Below are 22,969 nucleotides of genomic sequence, written 5' to 3' on the forward strand. Positions count from 1 at the left end.
GCATCCTGCCCCATTCATAATTCCCTAGCATCCTGCCCCATTCATTATTCCCTGGCATCCTGCCCCATTCATTATTTCCTAGCATCCTGCCCCATTCATTATTCCCTAGCATCCTGCCCCATTCATTATTCCCAAGCATCCTGCCACATTCATTATTCCCTAGCATCGTGCTCCATTCATAATTCCCCAAGCATCCTGCCCCATTCATTATTCCCTAGCATCCTGCCCCATTCATTATTCCCAAGAATCCTGCCCCATTCATTATTCCCAAGCATCCTGCCCCATTCATTATTCCCTAGCATCCTGCCCCATTCATTATTCCCAAGCATCCTGCCCCATTCATAATTCCCAAGCATCCTGCCCCCATTCATTATTCCCTAGCATCCTGCCCCATTCATTATTCCCAAGCATCCTGCCCCATTCATAATTCCCAAGAATCCTGCCCCATTCATAATTCCCAAGCATCCTGCCCCATTCATAATTCCCAAGATCCTGCCCCATTCATTATTCCCTAGCATCCTGCCCCCCCCCCCCATAATTCCCAAGCATCCTGCCCCATTCATTATTCCCAAGCATCCTGCCCCATTCGTTATTCCCAAGCATCCTGCCCCATTCATAATTCCCAAGCATCCTGCCCCATTCATAATTCCCTTGCATCCTGCCCCATTCATTATTCCCAAGCATCCTGCCCCATTCATAATTTCCTAGCATCCTGCCCCATTCATTATTCCCTAGCATCCTGCCCCATTCATTATTCCCTCGCATCCTGCCCCATTCATTATTCCCTAGCATCCTGCCCCATTCATTATTCCCTAGCATCCTGCCCCATTCATTATTCCCAAGCATCCTGCCCCATTCATAATTCCCAAGCATCCTGCCCCATTCATAATTCCCTAGTATCCTGCCCCATTCATTATTCCCAAGCATCCTGCCACATTCATAATTCCCTAGCATCCTGCCCCATTCATTATTCTCTGGCATCCCGCCCCATTCATTATTCCCTAGCATCCTGCCCCATTCATTATTCCCTAGCATCCTGCCCCATTCATTATTCCCTCGCATCCTGCCCCATTCATTATTCCCTAGCATCCTGCCCCATTCATTATTCCCTAGCATCCTGCCCCATTCATTATTCCCAAGCATCCTGCCCCATTCATAATTCCCAAGCATCCTGCCGCATTCATAATTCCCTAGTATCCTGCCCCATTCATTATTCCCAAGCATCCTGCCCCATTCATAATTCCCAAGAATCCTGCCCCATTCATAATTCCCAAGCATCCTGCCCCATTCATAATTCCCAAGATCCTGCCCCATTCATTATTCCCTAGCATCCTGCCCCCCCCCCCCCCCCATAATTCCCAAGCATCCTGCCCCCTTCATAATGCCCCAGCATCCTGCCCCATTCATTATTCCCAAGCATCCTGCCCCATTCATAATTCCCAAGCATCCTGCCCCATTCATAATTCCCAAGCATCCTGCCCCATTCATAATTCCCAAGAATCCTGCCACATTCATAATTCCCAAGCATCCTGCCCCATTCATAATTCCCAAGCATCCTGCCCCATTCATTATTCCCAAGCATCCTGCTCCATTCATAATTCCCAAGAATCCTGCCCCATTCATAATTCCCAAGCATCCTGCCCCATTCATAATTCCCAAGATCCTGCCCCATTCATTATTCCCTAGCATCCTGCCCCCTTCATTATTCCCAAGCATCCTGCCCCATTCATTATTCCCAAGCATCCTGCCCCATTCATTATTCCCAAGCATCCTGCCCCATTCATAATTCCCAAGCATCCTGCCCCATTCATAATTCCCTAGCATCCTGCCCCATTCATTATTCCCAAGCATCCTGCCCCATTCATAATTCCCTAGCATCCTGCCCCATTCATTATTCCCTAGCATCCTGCCCATTCATTATTCCCTAGCATCCTGCCCCATTCATTATTCCCAAGCATCCTGCCCCATTCATAATTCCCAAGCATCCTGCCCCATTCATTATTCCCAAGCATCCTGCCCCATTCATAATTCCCAAGCATCCTGCCCCATTCATAATTCCCTAGCATCCTGCCACATTCATTATTCCCAAGCATCCTGCCCCATTCATAATTCCCTAGCATCCTGCCCCATTCATTATTCCCTGGCATCCTGCCCCATTCATTATTTCCTAGCATCCTGCCCCATTCATTATTCCCTAGCATCCTGCCCCATTCATCATTCCCAAGCATCCTGCCACATTCATTATTCCCTAGCATCGTGCTCCATTCATAATTCCCCAAGCATCCTGCCCCATTCATTATTCCCTAGCATCCTGCCCCATTCATTATTCCCAAGCATCCTGCCCCATTCATTATTCCCAAGCATCCTGCCCCATTCATTATTCCCTAGCATCCTGCCCCATTCATTATTCCCAAGCATCCTGCCCCATTCATAATTCCCAAGCATCCTGCCCCCATTCATTATTCCCTAGCATCCTGCCCCATTCATTATTCCCCAGCATCCTGCCCCATTCATTATTCCCAAGCATCCTGCCCCATTCATAATTCCCAAGAATCCTGCCCCATTCATAATTCCCAAGCATCCTGCCCCATTCATAATTCCCAAGATCCTGCCCCATTCATTATTCCCTAGCATCCTGCCCCCCCCCCCCCCCCCCATAATTCCCAAGCATCCTGCCCCATTCATTATTCCCAAGCATCCTGCCCCATTCATCATTCCCAAGCATCCTGCCCCATTCATAATTCCCAAGCATCCTGCCCCATTCATAATTCCCTTGCATCCTGCCCCATTCATTATTCCCAAGCATCCTGCCCCATTCATAATTTCCTAGCATCCTGCCCCATTCATTATTCCCTAGCATCCTGCCCCATTCATTATTCCCTCGCATCCTGCCCCATTCATTATTCCCTAGCATCCTGCCCCATTCATTATTCCCTAGCATCCTGCCCCATTCATTATTCCCAAGCATCCTGCCCCATTCATTATTCCCAAGCATCCTGCCCCATTCATAATTCCCAAGCATCCTGCCCCATTCATAATTCCCTAGTATCCTGCCCCATTCATTATTCCCAAGCATCCTGCCACATTCATAATTCCCTAGCATCCTGCCCCATTCATTATTCCCTGGCATCCTGCCCCATTCATTATTTCCTAGCATCCTGCCCCATTCATTATTCCCTAGCATCCTGCCCCATTCATTATTCCCAAGCATCCTGCCACATTCATTATTCCCTAGCATCCTGCTCCATTCATAATTCCCAAGCATCCTGCCCCATTCATTATTCCCTAGCATCCTGCCCCATTCATTATTCCCAAGCATCCTGCCCCATTCATTATTCCCAAGCATCCTGCCCCATTCATTATTCCCTAGCATCCTGCCCCATTCATTATTCCCAAGCATCCTGCCCCATTCATAATTCCCAAGCATCCTGCCCCCATTCATTATTCCCTAGCATCCTGCCCCATTCATAATTCCCAAGCATCCTGCCCCATTCATAATTCCCAAGCATCCTGCCCCATTCATTATTCCCAAGCATCCTGCCCCATTCATTATTCCCAAGCATCCTGCCCCATTCATTATTCCCTAGCATCCTGCCCCCTTTATAATTCCCAAGCATCCTGCCCCCTTCATAATTCCCAAGCATCCTGCCCCCTTCATAATTCCCAAGCATCCTGCCCCCTTCATAATTCCCAAGCATCCTGCCCCATTCATAATTCCCAAGCATCCTGCCCCCTTCATAATTCCCTAGCATCCTGCCCCATTCATAATTCCCAAGCATCCTGCCCCCTTCATAATTCCCTAGCATCCTGCCCCATTCATTATTCCCAAGCATCCTGCCCCATTCATAATTCCCAAGCATCCTGCCCCATTCATAATTCCCTACTATCCTGCCACATTCATTATTCCCGAGCATCCTGCCCCCTTCATAATTCCCAAGCATCCTGCCCCATTCATAATTCCCGGGCATCCTGCCCCATTCATAATTCCCAAGCATCCTGCCCCATTCATAATTCCCAAGCATCCTGCCCCCTTCATAATTCCCTAGCATCCTGCCCCATTCATAATTCCCTAGCATCCTGCCCCCTTCATAATTCCCTAGCATCCTGCCCCATTCATGATTCCCAAGCATCCTGCCCCATTCATAATTCCCAAGCATCCTGCCCCATTCATCATTCCCAAGCATCCTGCCCCATTCATTATTCCCAAGCATCCTGCCACATTCATTATTCCCAAGTATCCTGCCCCCTTCATAATTCCCTAGCATCCTGCCCCATTCATTATTCCCAAGCATCCTGCCACATTCATTATTCCCAAGCATCCTGCCCCCTTCATAATTCCCAAGCATCCTGCCCCATTCATCATTCCCAAGCATCCTGCCACATTCATTATTCCCTAGCATCGTGCTCCATTCATAATTCCCTACTATCCTGCCACATTCATTATTCCCGAGCATCCTGCCCCCTTCATAATTCCCTACTATCCTGCCACATTCATTATTCCCGAGCATCCTGCCCCCTTCATAATTCCCAAGCATCCTGCCCCATTCATAATTCCCTACTATCCTGCCACATTCATTATTCCCGAGCATCCTGCCCCCTTCATAATTCCCAAGCATCCTGCCCCATTCATAATTCCCGGGCATCCTGCCCCATTCATAATTCCCAAGCATCCTGCCCCATTCATAATTCCCAAGCATCCTGCCCCCTTCATAATTCCCTAGCATCCTGCCCCATTCATAATTCCCTAGCATCCTGCCCCCTTCATAATTCCCTAGCATCCTGCCCCATTCATGATTCCCAAGCATCCTGCCCCATTCATAATTCCCAAGCATCCTGCCCCATTCATCATTCCCAAGCATCCTGCCCCATTCATTATTCCCAAGCATCCTGCCACATTCATTATTCCCAAGTATCCTGCCCCCTTCATAATTCCCTAGCATCCTGCCCCATTCATTATTCCCAAGCATCCTGCCACATTCATTATTCCCAAGCATCCTGCCCCCTTCATAATTCCCAAGCATCCTGCCCCATTCATCATTCCCAAGCATCCTGCCACATTCATTATTCCCAAGCATCCTGCCCTTAAAAGCAGCAAGTTTAAAGTTGGACTGATTTTCAGTTTTGTTTGAGTGCCAGGCAGGCATATAATAATAGTATTTCACTGCTCTCTATGCATGTGCAATCGTGACAAATTCAGAGCCAAGGTACGGTAAAACGGCAAGCTTGTCTTCCCATCCACATTCCGATTTTCCCCATACTCTTCTCTTGTATGCAACCCGTGACTGCAGGTTTCCGGCATTGCTATGGAGGACGGCTGCGCAGCTGATGCAGTGTTGGTCCGGGCAAGCATTTCTGGGATCTAGCCAAGATGCCTGTGATAACTCGCATGTTTTTTGTCAAAATGTACTGTGGGATCTTTAACATCCACCAAATATTGCTATCAGATGGGACACCCAGCTTAACGACAGTCTGAGCGAGGGTGCACTTTGTGATGGAACGTCCTGACTGCTGTTTATAGTCGGGCAACCCAGACAAGACGGCTCAAAGGCAAATGCACCAAGGTCTGTATCATCCTGCTCGGACTCCTTTTCCATGATGAAATCAATCCGACTTCTGTTCATCAACTTTTGGCAAAAAAAATTGAATACATAGTCTCGGCTCATGGAAGAGCATGGAAAAAAGATGATAGAAGGATAACCCACTAACGTTCAGGTTGTAGTAAAAATTCTGGACACCATTAAGCAGGTTCTTGAATGAAAAGGAAAATAAAGAGGGTGGAGAGTGAAATAAAGACGATACCCTACAGCTATTCGGGGCAGTATAATGAGTGTAAACTGTGATAAAGGGGGTAAATGTGAGCAACAAGCCTTGGTTCTATGAGGTTCTCAAGGAGAGGCTTACTAGAAGATGCATACTGTATGTCCTGGAGGGGTAGAGTTCTGAAATAGCAAGGGGAGGGAGACCAGAAGAGAGGTGGTTGAAAACAGACAGACCACAAACACGAGCGAGCGTGTGGAGAGTGGAGTGGTGTGGAGCAAGGGAACTATCTCACAGAAGGGAACTATCTCACAGAAGATAACAGTAATCAATTTCACGATGGACAAAGGCCTTGCCAGCCATGAAAAGTTGGGATTTTCAATGCAAGCATTTCGCAAGAAGGAGTTCAATATCTTGCATGTGGCTGGCATTAGAGGCCAGCTTTGATATATGGTCTCCTCAAGAAAGCAGTTGTGACTGATGGTGAGGCCCACGAGTGCGAGGGACTGAACGTATTGAAGGATCAATCAGGAATTCTAGGAATGTTTCACCAAATCCAAAGTTCAATAGTTTCCCTTCACTTCAATACACTTGCTCCAATAAATCTTTCAAACCATCTATTCCAGTAAAAGAGAAGCTTCCAGATTGCTCCTTCATCAATGTCTCGGTTGCTTCAACAAGTTCATCATCATCGCCAAATTGGTAGACATATATAGGTGGACGTAAAATGTTGAATCAGATAACAGTCACTGGGCATCAGCTCCAGGTTGTTACATGACAAAAGAGGCTGGATGCTCAAAACGTCAGCTGCACCTCTTCTTCCAGGATACTTGACACGCATGCTCTTATCAACTTTCAGTTGATAAAATCCATTGTTCAATTGTCTGCAGATTCATACCGACACTAGCCTTCATGAAGACCATCCGTCCGTTTTGGGGCAGGGTGGGGTCCATGCCACCAGCCTATCAGATCAGTTCCCTCCGGTGCTGGGCGGGGCAAATAGAGGTGGGATCTGCAAATATTTTTAGACAATTCGTCGCACTTGCATTTCCTCCTCAAACCTGAAGAAAGCGACTGATTTTCGTTTTCTCGCCCCACTATCTCCCTCCTGTCGACCACTATGGTTCATCTGATTATGCATGTACGATTTTGCTAAATAAATACTGTCGTGCGGTTGGCTCAGTTAACACCGAGTGTCCACCATGGATGAATCGAGCTTTAATGGAGGCGTTTATTCAATCAAATGGTGGTTCGATACACGGGCCGGGGGATTGGGGGAAAATGCCTCAGCTTACCTTTTCGGCCCCGACGATGTCTTCTCCCTGCAAATTATTAACTCAACCAGAGACGGAGGTAAAATGTACAACAAGGAATATTTATTAATGGAACCGAGAACAAGGAAACACGACGGAAGAAACTAAATTCTAAAGTGGGACGTCCCCACACCAGACTTCAGATACGAAACAATGGGCGAGGATGAATTTTTAAAAAGTCTCGTCGTGTTGTGGAATGTGGTGCATCTTATCTGTCTCTGTCGTCCAGGCCCCACGCCCGCGTCCGGACACGACTCTGGTTGGCGTAAATTGCTCGGGCGTTGGCGCGAACACTCCTCTCTGCACGGGCCGTCCCACGCCAACACAGCACAGCACGCAGGCACCAGGAGCACGAACCACAGGGGAGGATGATCGTCAGCGCTGGTCCCTCCACCAAAGTCCAAAGGCAAGAACAGGTCAAAAGTCCAAAGTGACAGTCAAAAGCAAGAGGCCAAGGGAAGAGCTCCGGGCAGGCAGGAACCAGGGACGAGAAGGCAAGGGAAGAGGAAAATGCTGGCGAGTGAGCGGTTATTGTCACTCGCGGTCACATCAGCCCTCCTCCTCCACCAACCAGTGCGTCACTTACTTGTCGCCTTCTGCGCCCTTTTTCGTCACCGGCGCTTGCCCTCCAACCAGTGCGTAGATTGTTGGTCGTTCATTCGCGCCTTCCGCACTGATTGGCCGTGGTCTCATCGTTTGGTGGCCAATCAGTGTGTCGCTCCTTCACCTTCCTTACCCCCAATCACGGAGAAGCTCTCTGCCCTTCCTTTGACCAATCGCACATCCTCCCCTACTCTGCCAATCGGTGTGGTGTTTGTTGCTCGCCCCTCCCCTTGGCCAATCAAGAGCCCCTCTGGGCGTGGCTCTCAGCCCGCCTTGCCCGATGTGTGATGCCATGGTGTACCACTGCACGGCCACTGCCTGCTTGTCTTTCCGGTCAGTTCTTATGGTCAGTCATTGTATTGGGGGGGGGGGGGGATTTAATTAATGTGGTGCACTAATGGCTTATCTAAGTGTCTATAAGAGTGCTTTGCGATACGGGACAAAGGAATGATCATCAGGTCTGACACACAGGGGAATTATCTTTATTCCCTAAAACTATTTATCAGGCCCCATTCCTCGTAATGGGGATGAAGACACACCTTAATAAGACAAACCGGCTAAACACAGAACTTATTACACGTGAGGTTCCCTATCACGACAGCCGGTCACCTACCTATGCAGATCTACCTAAATCTAGATATTCCCCTACGCCAAAATTCATAACAATACCTTTAGAAACAAAAGCTAGGCAGCCATCAAAACTGCAGACTATTATACATCACTCCAAATTGGCGGTGAGACATACAGTGCATTCAGAAAGTATTCAGACCCCTTCACTTTTTTCACATTTTGTTATGTTGCAGCCTTATGCTGAAATCGTTCAAATTAATTTTTTCCCTCATCAATCTACACTCAATACCCCCATCCTACGGATGCACATAATCTTGTTTCTCACAGTCTGAGAGTCCTTTAGGTGCTTTTTTTCAAACTCCAAGCGGGCTTTCATATGTCTTTCACTGAGGAGAGGCTTCCGTCTGGCCACTCTGCCATAAAGCCCAGATCGGTGGAGTGTTGCAGTGATGGTTGTCCGTCTGGAAGTTTCTCCCATCTCCACACAGGATCTCTGGAGCTCAGCCAGAGTGACCATCGGGTTCTTGGTCACCTCTCTTACCAAGGCCCTTCTCCCCCGATTGCTCAGTTTGGCCGGGCGGCCAGCTCTAGGAAGAGTCCTGGTTGTTCCAAACTTCTTCCATTTAAGAATTATGGAGGCCACTGTGCTCTTGGGAACCTTCAGTGCAGCAGAGGTTTTTTTTGTAGGCTTCCCCAGATCTGTGCCTCGACACAATCCTGTCTCTGAGCTCTGCAGGCAGTTCCTTCGACCTCATGGCTTGGTTTTTGCTCTGATATACATTGTCAGCTGTGAGACCTTATATAGACAGGTGTGTGCCTTTCCAAATCATGTCCAATCAATTGAATTTACTACAGGTGGACTCCAATCAAGGTGTAGAAACATCTCAAAGATGATCAAGAGAAATGGGAGGCACCTGAGCTAAATTTCAACTGTCATAGCAAAGGGTCTGAATACTTATGTAAATGTGATATTTCAGTTTTTTCTTTTTAATAAATTTGCAAAACTTTCTAAAATCCTGTTTTCTCTTTGACATTATGGGGTATTGAGTGTAGATTGATGAGGGAAAAAATGAATTTAAACGATTTCAGCACAAGGCTGCAACATAACAAAATGTGGAAAAAATGAAGGGGTCTGAATACTTTCTGAATGCACTGTAGATAGAATTGGGCTAAGGTTGTCAAGTGCTTGGATTAGAAAACAGCGCAAGTATGGGGGCAGAGGGTGTGAGGATGCAGACAAATACAAGTTATAGTCGAGGCTTATTGACTTGGTAGATCTTGACGTTTACACGTATACACATTCAACAATTGGACCGGATATGCGCAGGCTTAGTTGGGAATTATATTTTAATTATAATTTTCTGCTAAACAATGTAACATAACCTTTCGTTGATCAATGTGAAATTTCACAATTTCTACAACCTGGTCACAGACAAATTCCACAAATGTGAGAAGTGTGAAACATAGCAAAAACAAGTTAAACACCTGGAGAGTGTGAAAAGCACTTACAGAAACTGATCAACAACTCTTCACCCCCACCTACCCTAAACTTTGTTCCCCTCCATCCACCCAACATGATCAAAATACAATCACAAATATTTTCCCTTTAAATCATGTTGTGAAGTAGTTTCTTATTTTTCTGAAGTGTAAGTTCAAAATATAAAAGCGTTTATTAACTAGAACAGCACTCGGTAGAGCGCACACCTCCGCCAGGCTGAACAGTTTTTTTGTATCCCAATGATAGGCCGGATCTGGATTCCGACCTGAACCAAAATCGAAACGGTTTGTTCTTGTCAACTATCCAACTCATCTACCAAGTTTCGGCCGAATCCGTCGACAATCTTTTTCTTTACCCTGTTCAAAGACAAACAAACAGACAGGGGTGAAAACATAACTTCCATCCACCTTGGGTGATGGATGTAATGAACAACTCAAACAGCCAACCACTATCACCAACGACTGCAATGACATCAAAGGAAGCATGTTTCCCAGATTTCTTTAAAAAACAAGTACAAAAAGTTTTAATTAAAACAAAAGCCGCGTCGATGTTACACAATGCCTAGATGCAGCTGTGCCTATAACGTCGATGTTATAGGCACAGGACATTCCTATTGATTCGATTACTTGATGTTATTTTTGTGCAAAGTGAAAATATATCTCGGCAATTTCCCATGTGTGGCAACGAATTTTTAATATATCTCGGCATTTTCCCGTCTGTTATTTCAGGCGGTGTATGACTGACCATGCCGCGATTTAAAAAAATATATATCTCGGCAATTTCCTGTGTGTGGCGACACGTGAATGAAGCTATGCTCCTCTCTCCACATTATTGCGACGACGTATAAATTAAATATTTCATCGTGACCATTGTCATCAAATGGACGAATTTTTAATACTAGGGCATGCCCGTACTATATCTATATCTAAAATTATATCCCCCCCTCTATTTACATGAAATGGTTTGGTTCATGAAATGTTTTGGTCCATTCGCAACGCCAAAGCGAACGGCGAACGCTTTACATGAAATGGTTTGGTGCATGAAATGTTTTGGTCCATTCGCAACGCCAAAGCGAACGGCGAACGGCTTGCGAGTACAGTGACAATCCCCCCGGGGTTTTTATTAGTTTTAAAACATAGTTTAACGCCAACATAGCGCCAACATAGTTTGCAAACGTGAAATAAATGAATACGCTCTCAAATGTGCCATCCGAGGCAGAGTGTGTCCGCCACGTTCGGCACACGCGATAGCTCGCTGCTCTCTGATTGGTTGAATCGTTTTTTGGACATAGCTCGGTAAGTAATTGTCTGATTAATATGAAACCTTGAAAAGGCACATCCTCGGGTCCCCAGCAATATACCTGGCAAGTTTAAAGTATATCGGACCCGTGGTTGTCGAGAAACAGCGGTCACAGACAAACAAACGTACAAACGTACAAACGTACAAACGTACAAACAAACACACAGAGATTACTGGAATTATAGATAGATATCTCGGCATTTTCCCGTCTGTTATTTCGGGCGGTATATGACTGACCATGCCGCGATTTAAACAAATTATATATATCTCGGCATTTTCCCGTCTGTTATTTCGGGCGGTGTATGACTGACCATGCCACGATTTAAAAAAAATATATCTCAATGGACTTGAAGTTACAGGCCTTTGAGAATTCATTTCGTTCTATAAAGGGCAACTTTCATCGGATTTTCTTCCCGTTTTTTTTCAACCGAGTCTAAAACGATGTTAGCGACTGTGAAAAATGAAATGATATATCGAATTTGATTTCAAATAAAACTGTGTGAGAGAGGAAGACACCACGGGCCTACAAAACAGGCCTCAAAGCTATGCGAGTTAATAAAATGGTGGATATTTGTTTATATGAGGCCTCTCCCAGAATGGGTGGAGCTATGGTTCCCAGAATGGGTGGAGCTTTGAGGTTTTGTCTTCTCTGCAAGAACAAGAAGAAGAAGAACAAGAAGAAGAACAACAACAACAGCAGAGGGCACTCTATGACCAGCGTCTGCGACGCGGCTAAAAAAAAAAAGTTCTACCTGGAGACAGCATGGTACAGAAGGTTTCAAAACTGTTGTGTAGACCGAGCTATTAACTCCACAACATAGTATGAAACACAGAAAATCGTCTCCACAGTTAAATACAAAATACTAACTAGAAAGCATCTGAAAATGCAAAGCCTGTCCACATCCGCTTTGTAATCAGACTTCTTCTTCCTCTTCCGAATGCTGAACATGACGAAAACAGCTTAAAATAAATACAAAAAAATTGATGATTTTAGGTGACCTTGACATTTTGATCTCAAAATCAATATGATTCAGTGACCCAATTGGCAAAAGCTGCTCAAATTTCAAGCCAATCTTTTGATTGGTGAACCAATCCATTGACCCAATATGCAAACTCTTAAAATTTCTCGTCAAACGGATGAGAATAGATGACTTTATGTGACACTGACCTTTGACCTTTTGACAATTACTAACTTGGCTTCTCCATATTCTCATAATAAGGCTTTCTTGAAATTTTGATGATAAAACTGAAATGGTAAAATAATTATGGTACAGACAGACAGACGCACGCACGCACGCACACAGAAGTAATTGCAAAATCCCATCTCCCGCTGCACTGGGGATGGGCTAACAACAATCAATGTACATAATAAACTTCTTAATGTATTACCTGAAAATACAATTAGAAATCTGTGAAGACCCAATTACCACACGAATATGACTAAGGTTGGAGAAAATGTCCTCGTAGGTCAGGATAAAAAATATTATCCAAGTTCAACATAATTTGTCATATTATTATAATTCACCAAATGTCCGTCCGTCTGTCTGTCTGTCCGTCCATTTGTCTGTCCGTCCATTTGAAGGTACCGCAAAAACGGCTGAACCGATCACAACGATATTTTGGGTGGGTAATCCTGGGACCCCCTGGAGTAAAATAGGCTATATTGTTTTTCCAAATTTCAGCTTTGGCCTCCAGCATTTTCAGGTTTGGTCTCCCGCATAATGTTATTTTCCTGGGTGCCGCACAAACGGCTGCACCGATCGCTGCGCAGCTGCACCGATCGGCTGCACCGATCAGACTCGGTGACCTCGGACAAAGACCTTTTATAAGGACATGGGTTGAATCCCTGCTTGAGAGAATGCCAACCACCTCCCCGCCATCACGGTCGTCTCTCCAATTCACAATCCCACGAGATATGCGGAAAGGATGACCCAAAACCAATTATCTTCTTTTTGATTCGTATATAAACATTATTAAAAGTAAATAATAACCTCAGCCAAAGTTCAAACGACGTGGGTTTAATCTCTACATGAGAGAATTCCACATAGCTATTTGGGCGGTGTATAAGCTAACAGATCGCTGTCTCCATCAATATTGCCAAGGTCGTAACACCTATCGGCTCAAAATCCTTTTAACTGTTGACTTGGTAGTTTTTACAATGAAGGAAACATTAACATTGTTAAAAGTTTATTTTGTGATTAATTTGTGATTGGAGTTATGTTGTTTGGAATGAAAAAAGAGATATCGAGTTCAAGTAAATGACGACATGCCATGATGGTTTTCTAAACGTGAACTTCGCGGATCGCCATATGCAGATTCGCCACGGACCCACGATCGATGTTTCTATACGTGAACGTACCCGTTTGTTTGCAAACGGGTATTTTTTTCATGGAAGTCCTTCACAAACTTGCTGTCCATGTCTGACGTGCGACTGAGGGTGCCACAGGAATGTGGAATTTATTGGTTTCATGCTTAAGCATTCGCCGTATCTGCATTGCCTGTTTGCTTCTGGCCTCCCACCCATGCGTGGCATGGGTATCTCACTCGTGGTATAAAACTGCATGAGTGCACAGCTCATCGAAGCACAATTTCAACACAAATCGCATAATATTGGACTTGGCCTATGGACCCGTTTGCAAAAGGGTGTTGGGGGGATTTTTCACTTCAACTTAGTCAATGGGTTCCCAGACATGAAAAATCACCGAGGTGCTTGTCCGCCACGCCGCCACGAATGACGCTGTGGCCAAATCAAATATGGCTGCCGTCGGCCATGATAAAAATCTAAATATTTTGGTTTTTAGAGTATATATACTAGTAATACCTCTAATTCGGCTGATTTTGGTATATGGAATTCATTTCTGATATTGTTTTGACGATTTGGGGTCATCTTGACCTTGAAAGGTCATGGTCACGGTCATTTGGTTACACCCACGACCTTGGTCGTAACTTAGCTCTGTCTAGCAATAGGAACAGGTGTAATATCTCTAATTCAACTAATTCTGACACGTAGAATTCAATTCTGATATTGTATTCTGGATAGGAAGTCATCTTGACCTTGAAATATCAAGGTCAATGTAATTTTTCAACAACTCATTGAGGTTGTCTAAGATTTTTATTGGGTGTTGAGAATAGCAAATCAGACCTTGTGAATAAAGCGAGACACAAATAAAAGCATAACACAAAATCCCATAACAAATTCTCTCAAAGTGCACCATATCATGTGCGCATTCAAGTTAGTCTGTCAATTGCAGGTTTTTACACGAAGGGTTATCCGTATTTCCATGGCAGAATATGACACACAGAACTCCAGCAGAACGGCACCCACAGCGTCGTGTCGCACTTGCCTGCACATTTGCATATTGTTAGCAGACTTTGTGGCAAGGGCTTCAGGCATTATGACGGCAGAAGTGTACCGAAGTGCTCCTCCCATCCATGTCCATGTGCATGCACAAAGAATAATAATAATCATTCCTTTCACGCCATGAGGTACATAGGAGCTGCTGAGACAATTTCATCAGCGAAGAAGTACAATCCTGGATGAGTCGCCACTCCAACGCAGGATACTCAAATGGCTTGCAAAAAGCCAGATGATCCAGCAGTAGTATTCATTTTGCCGACCTCTGAAGGATGACAGGTTGAGTAAACCCACCTGGTGTTATTTCAACGGCATGGCAGGGGCTCAAACTCAAGACCCAAAGATCTTAAGCTAGCCACCTTAACCCTTAAGCCAACACCAGGCATGCATGCGCAGTGGAGTGAGGTGAATTTTTTGCTCTGTTTGTCTGTTTGTCTGTCTGGCTGGCAGTCAAACAAAGTTGAAAATAATTCCAAACAGGAAACTGACTGTTTTTAAGGACATCATAAAAGACACAAACAACAGGCACGAATAACTAATTGGGATGGGAAGGGTACAAAAATGCTCCCCATGAAAAGGTAAAGCATCCCAAATCTCCCCAAGCCTACCCCTAAACAACCGTAACCCTAACCACTCTAACAAAAGGAACTCTAAGAACCTTAACTAAAGTAACCATAATTCAAGTAACCCCAACAATAACCAAACATAAAAATTCCCCCATATTTCAAACAAACACAGGTGTTATCCTTGAATCACACACAAACTTAACCTATGTTCACCTGCAAAAGACTTCTTTGTTTGCATATGAAATTGCTATTTCCCACATGGTACCACATGGTCACCATAAGGAAGGGGAGCGAATGCAGCGCACTGACTCTAGAACAGGCATCGACATTATTGGCATGAACAGCGACACACCCATCCCTCAGAAAATTGACAAGTTCTGGGCATCTCAGGAAAACAAGATGAATCTCCAGCTGCTGGTTCGAGATATTGTGTGCAATGGCGCCTACGGCAATGCTACCGTCATCACCAGCTCTGTTGTCTCTGACGATGAGGTGCTTCCAGCAAAAGCGGCTGGTGGTGAAGAGATCCCTGCCTTGTTGAACTGGATCGAGGAGGCAGACGCCAGGCTGGTGGTGCATGTGGAGTGGTCTGTTCGTGTGAAACAGTGCAAGAGAGTTGTCATCGTCTCCAACGACACAGACACCTTCGCATTACTGCTACACCGCACCCCATACCTCCAAGCACTCGGGTTGAAGGTGTGGCAGCAGTATGGCACTGGTTAAAAGCGGCGCATGCTTCCACTGCATCAAGCAGTTTCTCAACTTGGAGTACCACTGGCCAACATAGTGATGAAGGCGCATATATTGACCGGAGACGACTGCATGAGCAAGGTGGGGACCAAACACGCAGCTTTGGCCTGTGACCCAGTACAGTATCTGACACATTTTGGAGAGGCGGACACCTTGTCAGAGCAAGATGCAGCACTAGCAGAGAAGTTCTTGGTACGGGTCTGGGCAGGGGCGAGGTCAACTACAACTGCTGAGACGTTCGACCAGCTGAGGGTAGAAAATTACACCAGTGCCAGTGCGGGAATTGATGCTCTGCCTCCTACGAGTAGTGCGATCGGAGTCCACATCCGTCGAGGAGTCTTTCTGGTGCACAGGGCATGTCAATTTCTTGCGAAACCCGACGAACGCGAAGCAAGACGAGAACCAGTGGGACATGGATGGGAGGAGCACTTCGGTACACTTCTGCCATCAAAATGCCTGAAGCCCTTGCCACAAAGTCTGCTAACAATATGCAAATGTGCAGGCAAGTGCAACACTCGACGCTCTGGGTGCCGTTCGGCTGGAGTTTTGTGCGTCATATTCTGCCATGGAAAGACGGATAACCCTTCGTGTAAAAACCTGCAATTGAAAGACGAACTTGAATGCGCACATGATAAATATGGTGCACTTTGAGAGAATTTGTTATGGGATTTTGTGTTATGCTTTTATTTGTGTCTCGCTTTATTCACACAGTCTGATTTGCTATTTTCAACACCCAATAAAAATCTTAGACAACCTTAATGAGTTGTTGAAAAATTACATTGACCATGATATTTCAAGCTCAAGATGACTTCCTATCCAGAATACAATATCAGAATTGAATTCTACGTGTCAGAATTAGTTCTATCCAGAATACAGTATCAGAATTGAATTATACGTGTCAGAATTAGTTGAATTAGAGATATTACACCTGTTTCTATTGCTAGACAGAGCCAAGTTATGGCCAAGGTCGTCGGTGTAACAAAATGACCTTGACCATGACCTTTCAAGGTCAAGATGACCCCAAATCGTCAAAACAATATCAGAAATGAATTCCATATACCAAAATCAGTCGAATTAGAGGTATTACAAGTATATATACTCTAAAAACCAAAATATTTAGATTTTTGTCATGGCCGACGGCAGCCATATTTGATTTGGCCACAGCGTCATTCGTGGCGGCGTGGCGGACAAGCACCTCGGTGATTTTTCATGTCTGGGAACCCATTGACTAAGTTGTAGTGAAAAATCCCCCCAACACCATTTTGCAAACGGGTCCACAGGCCAAGTACAGGACTAGCAAGTTTCAGGACACCAACCTTTGCTGCGGTATCAGGGCATGGAGTCAATCGTGGGTTTTCATCACAGCAATCGCGGAGCATTTCGTCTTCAGTTGGGGCAGCAGGTGCCAGCAAAGTCAGCTCGTAGTACTCTCGAATGTCTGGATGGTAACATGGGAACAATAATTGTCAGCTTCACACGTAAGTGAAGCCACATAAGGGTAAGTCCGTTTAGTATTACCAGAAACTCTTTTTGAAGGACAACTGCTCGAGGATGAAAATTAAGATTATAAGGTTGGACAGGAGTAACAAGTTTAGTTTTAGAAATAATGTGCAACATTAAAAATTAGAACAGAACAGGGGAGAAAACATAACCTCCGTCCACCTTGGTGGTGTCGGTAACAAAGAGTACCAACGGATGGAGTTACATTGAAATGCCAAAGTCACTTTGAACACTCATGATTGTGTCTGTAAGTAATGATTCTCTTCATTCAACCTTTGCAGGTCTGAATTAAAACCTACCTGTATTGGCTTTCATTCAGACCTGCAACAAGAAGATATGAGCGTCATTACTACCGACATAATCACAGGTGTTCAAAGTCACTCCATCTGATGATCTGAAGGTACGAATTACAAACAAATTGGGTTAAAGTCAAATGACACAGCAACTACGTAGTTGGTTTAGTAACCCTGCGCTCGCGAAGCGAAAATCAGGGTTAAGCATTCAGTTGAGTCCGTAGGCCTACGTGTGCCGTACGTGTCTGCATTTTAAAAATTCATTTTCTTGGCAACCGTTGGTCCAATTGACACGAAAGTTTACCACAGGAATGCCTCCGCCGGTATAATTTTTTATTCATAATTATGACGTCATAGGTCACGTGGTACGGACGCCATCTTGGAAAAACGTTACACCTCTATATCTCCCAAACTGCTCAATGGAAAAAATTGAAACATGGCCCATTGTCAAATACTCACCATGTGGAATAAGATATGTTGAGGGTGATGTCATCGGTACCTTAATTATGACGTCATAATTCGACAAGTACAACGCTTGATCTGATCAGTATGAATAAAACAAAAATTCCTCTGCAACTGACGTTTGCCTCAAAATCCTGAGTCCCAAACCCATCTCTCTCTGTTCCCACCTTTCCCAGTCGAACCCAACTGCTCCTGGACTCTGTGTCCTTCTCTCCTGACAAGGTGGAGGAGTTTTTGTCTAACCTCGACTCTGATTCTGCAACTGGACCAGACGGCATCAGCCCACGGGTCCTAAAATCCTGCTCTGCCGCTCTATCTCACCCTCTCTCTGTTCTTATCACCCTATCTTTTGCTCAAGGTCATCTGCCAGCATCCTGGAAATCAGCAAACATTACCGCTTTACACAAAAAAGGTGCAAAAACAGATCCTTGCAACTACAGACCAATCAGCCTGCTCCCAATTATCAGCAAAGTCATGGAATCCATCATTGCTTCGGATATGAAATCTTTCCTCTTCTCCAATGGCTTGATCTCTGATCATCAATTTGGTTTCAGACCAGGTCACTCTACTCTGGACATGCTGCTTCTGCTGTCTCAACAATGGATGGAGGTCCTCAATGCCAAACAGGAAATCAGAGCTGTCTCCCTTGACATATCACGTGCCTTCGATACGGTCTGGCACCCAGCACTGCTCACCGAACTCTCCTCCTATGGTATCCATGGAAATCTCCATGCATGGCTTGCGGACTTCCTCTCTGGTCGTAGTCAACGTGTGGCCCTGAATGGATTTCTCTCATCTCCCCTTCCTGTTCAGGCTGGAGTTCCCCAAGGCAGTGTGCTGGGCCCTGTGCTTTTTCTGGTCTTTATCAATGATCTCTCCGACTCTCTGGAAAATCCTCTCTATCTCTTTGCTGATGACTCCACTCTCTGCCGCTCCATTCCTCTTCCCTCAGATCGGCAGTCTGCAGCCTCCTCACTCTCTGAAGACCTGGACAAAATCACAGACTGGTCAAACAAGTGGAACATGTCTTTCAATCCTGACAAATCTCACACTCTTACTATGTCTCTCCGAAAAGATCGACTGGACAACCCTCCCATCTACTTTCTCAACAATCCTCTCCAAGACGTTCTGTCGCTCAAGCTTTTGGGTCTCACTATCTGCCATGATCTTTCTTGGGAAAACCACATTTCCAAGCTGGCCTCCAAAGCCAGTCGCCGACTGGGCATCCTCCGTCGTGCGAAGTCCTTCCTAGGCACACCTGAGCTCCTCACCACATACAAGGCTTTCATCCGCAGCTCAATGGAATACTGTTCTCCTCTATGGGCTGGTTTCTCCTGCCTCACACCTAGCTCGGCTTCACGTTGTTGAATCCAAAGCTTTCAGAATCATTGGAATCTCCCGCGATGAAGCTATCTCTGAGGGCCTTTCACTCACTCACCGCAGGCAGGTAGGTGGTCTTTCTGTCTTCTACCGACTCCTCTCCAGCCTTGCTCCCCCAGCTCTCTCTGTGCTCTGTCCCCCAAATATTCCTACAGGTCACACAAGATCTGCCAGCAACCCTCTGATGGTTAAACTGCCAAAATCTCGGCTCTCTGCTCACCTTCACTCTTTCATTCCTCTTTTCTCCCGCCTCTGGAACAAACTCCCACACTCCCTTCAATCCCACTCCTCCCTCCAGGTCTTTAAAACAGCTGTTCACCACCATCTCTTATCTTCCCCCATCCAAAACCTTGATCTTTTCTACCCCCACTAATTCACCGCAGATCCACCTTGTTTGAAATTCCAACTTCTTTCCTGGAAGTCCTGGCAGTGTCCATATGTTTTATACCTCTCCCACCCCCCCTTCCCATGCCTCCCCCCCAAAGCCCTCTCCCTCCCACAGATCTCTCGATGTCCCCATGTCTCTCGGTCCCTGCTCTCAAATGTTGTGTTTGTGTCCTTCCCCCTCTCTCCCCATCTTGTCTACCGCTCCCGATGTTATTTGTTTTATGTGTCGGTTTGTCTGTTTGTCTTTCTGTGTGATTAATGTTCGCTCTTTCACGAGCCTCGATCTTGTATACAAAAAAACAAAAAAAAACAAACAAAAAAAAAACTGTTAGACCGATGGACACGAAATTTTCAGAATATGTGCGGCTCCTCCTGCAGAAATTTTAAATAATTATAACGTCATAGGTCACGTGGTACAGACGCCATCTTGGAAAAAATCAAAAAAAGTTGCACCTCTACATCTCTGAAACCGCTCCATGGAAAAAATTAAAACATGGCTCATTGTCAAGTACTCCCCTTGGGGAATAAGATAGGTTAATGATGATGTCATCAGTGCCTTCGTTATGACGTCATAATTCGACAAGTACAACACGTATCCGATCATTGTGAATTTTTTTTCTCAGCAACTGTTGGTCTGATGGGCACGAAATTTTCACCATAGAAGCGCCTCCTCATGTAGAATATTTTAATGATAATCATGAGGTCATAGGTCATGTTGTGCAGGCGCCATCTTAGAAAAACCGAAAAATGGTTCACCTCTATATCTCCAAAACCGCTGCATGGAAAAAATTGAAACATGGCTCATTGTGAAGAACTCCATAGGGGGAAGAGGTGTTGTTAACGATGACGTCATTGGTGCCATACATATGACGTCATAATTCGACAGGGACAGCGCTTCGTCTGATCAGTTTGAAAAAATATCGGGCGTGATCTATGCAACAATTATATTAGAGAATATAAATTTATGATGTCTTTGCTCACGTGGTCTAGCAGCCATACTGGATCAAAGAAAAAAAAATGTTCAAAAACAGAAGAGTTGGCTCACACCAAGTTGACTGCACAGGGTAAGTATTCTATGAATACCATCTAGTTACTAATGCGCTTAAAAATAGTGCTTTTCCTGTTACCTGTAGGATACCTGGTAAAGCCAAAGGTTACTACCTTGTTCAAAATTTAAATGTCAACTTAAAACAAATAAAAGAAACTATATCTACTCCTGTTAAAGCATGGAACAATGGTATGTCCGCTAAAACACCCCATAACGCCACTTAACAAGTTTTAAGGACAGTGTTTTCTTGAAACCGCGTTTGAAGACATCGTCGCCAATCTTGAATCGTAAGTGAATGTTTCAGTAGCAACACCTTCTTCTTGGGCGTTTAATGAAAATAAAACGGTCTGCACCACCGAAAATCAAAAGCAGCACACTCACAGAATGAAAGAAATTCGCGACTTTCTCTGCGTTGGACTGCCATGATGAGCAGGCCTTCACACTGGATCAACAAACTTGGCTTATGAAAGCTTCGAAGGGCCTGGTCTGGAGTGTCTGACCACCGTTTTTACCACCGCTGTAAGAAGGCAAATCCATTCGCTCATCTTAGATTACCCGCTTTCCCCCACAGCCTCTTGTGCTCCCCCAAACCCTGACCCTCCCCCCGAAACTCTCACAAGCAAACTGTGCCGTGCACCTGCTATTTACAGTCTGTCGGCAGGCAATGGATTATTTGGAAACGGAAAAAAGTTTGAGAGTTTTTGATAATTATCCGAAGGAAACAACTTTCAGAAGAGCAAATACGCAAAAATAAAGGATATCAAAAATATCCTGAGCTCTGATATCTTTAGTCTGAGGCACATGAAGTAGACCTACAGTCCAGAGCATTAAAAAAAACGCATCACAATATTTGAAACAATCTTCACAATTTATTGCTTCAATCCCTAACACCTGAGAAGGACCCAACATTGTGATACCACGCATGGTTGTTTTATACAAATATAACCTGTTTTTCCAAAGCAATGACAGAGGGAGCAAGTTATAAATATAACAGAGAAGCAACAACAACAGAGGCTGCACGTCTGCAAAAACAACTGGGTCAGGAGGATAGTGGGAGTGAAGAGGGTGGATAGAAGAAGGATGGAAGAACTGCGGTAGGAGATCGATGTGAGGATGAGCTTAACAGGGAGATTGGTGAAGAGCCGGCTGATAAAGTGGTAAAGAGGAGGAAGAGACAATGGCATAAAAAGTGGATGGGTTGAGGGAGCAAGGTAGTAGGAAGAGAGGTAGACCTCGGCTGGGATGGGAAGATTGTGTGAGGAGGGATATCAATCAATAAGGTGGAGGTGGTGGAAGAGTGGAGGGAGTTGGCTGGGGATAACGGGCATTGTACAAAATATGGGGCAGCAGCTTGGTTCCAAAAAGACCTCACCCCATATAAAGTGAATAGGAGGTGGAGGACGAGGGAGATGAGAAGGAGGAGAAGGAGGATAAAAGAAGAAGAAAAAGAAGAAGTTAAAGAGGAGAAAGAAGAAAATGTTTTTCATCAGTTGCTTTTGTTGTCTTCTTCAAGCATTTTTTGGATAATTTATATTTCAATATCCAAAGCTGATAAATCCAAAGATCAACTAGCAGGGTGTAATAAGCCATAGAGAGTACAGAAGAGGCTTGACTTGATTGAAATAATACAAGTAGACTTTACTCGGCAAGAACTGAACAACCTGAAACAACAGATGTAAAGATTGGCCTGTCGCATTTGACAAGCATAATAATGCAACAAGCATAACAATACAACAGGCATAATGATTAATAGGCCTGCCATAATTATCACACACATCTCCAGTAGCCATCTTGAAAATCATAATAATTATAGGTAATGGGGGGGGGGGGGGAGGGAACCCGGAAATATTGTTACGTTTGTGAGGGGGTAGGCCATGGATTACCTTAGGGCCAGGTAGGATTGTATAAATAGTGTGCTCAGACTGCCGTGAAAAAGAATAAACATGTACCAAAATAGGGATCCATTAGACCGGATGTCGTGTAAGGTCGTATATTTTAGTCCCGATGACGAGGGGTGGGGTTATGTTAATTAGGTAGGGGTTAAGGGTAAATCCCCTGTATGTAAATTGCCTCTGTGATTTCTCCTCTGTTCCTTATGACAATGCACCACACACACACTAACTGCCAAGCAATGGGCGCGTAATTATAACACCAAATAAAAGTAACCAGAACCAGGACATTCAAATAC

At 44.9% G+C, this 22,969-nt stretch overlaps 1 long non-coding RNA gene across 2 annotated transcripts in view; it reads right to left on the reverse strand.

The window, feature by feature from the left end:
* LOC144893655 (uncharacterized) overlaps window positions 1-21,348 on the reverse strand; it is a 246,842-nt gene extending 225,494 nt beyond the window's left edge. Inside the window, exons 1-3 of one of the 2 annotated variants that reach the window (XR_013624587.1) lie at window positions 21,163-21,306; window positions 17,511-17,532; window positions 17,028-17,149 (exon numbers count right to left, since the gene is read on the reverse strand). This is a non-coding gene — a long non-coding RNA (uncharacterized LOC144893655). Of the gene's footprint in view, window positions 1-17,027; window positions 17,150-17,510; window positions 17,533-21,162 lie in introns of both variants that reach the window. The other variant, XR_013624586.1, reaches the window with a different exon arrangement.
* Between the last annotated feature and the right edge of the window lie 1,621 nt (window positions 21,349-22,969).

This window comes from Myxine glutinosa, chromosome 9 (genome assembly GCF_964187855.1).
Source record: "Myxine glutinosa chromosome 9, kmMyxGlut1.1, whole genome shotgun sequence".
Taxonomy (NCBI): Eukaryota; Metazoa; Chordata; class Myxini; order Myxiniformes; family Myxinidae; genus Myxine; species Myxine glutinosa.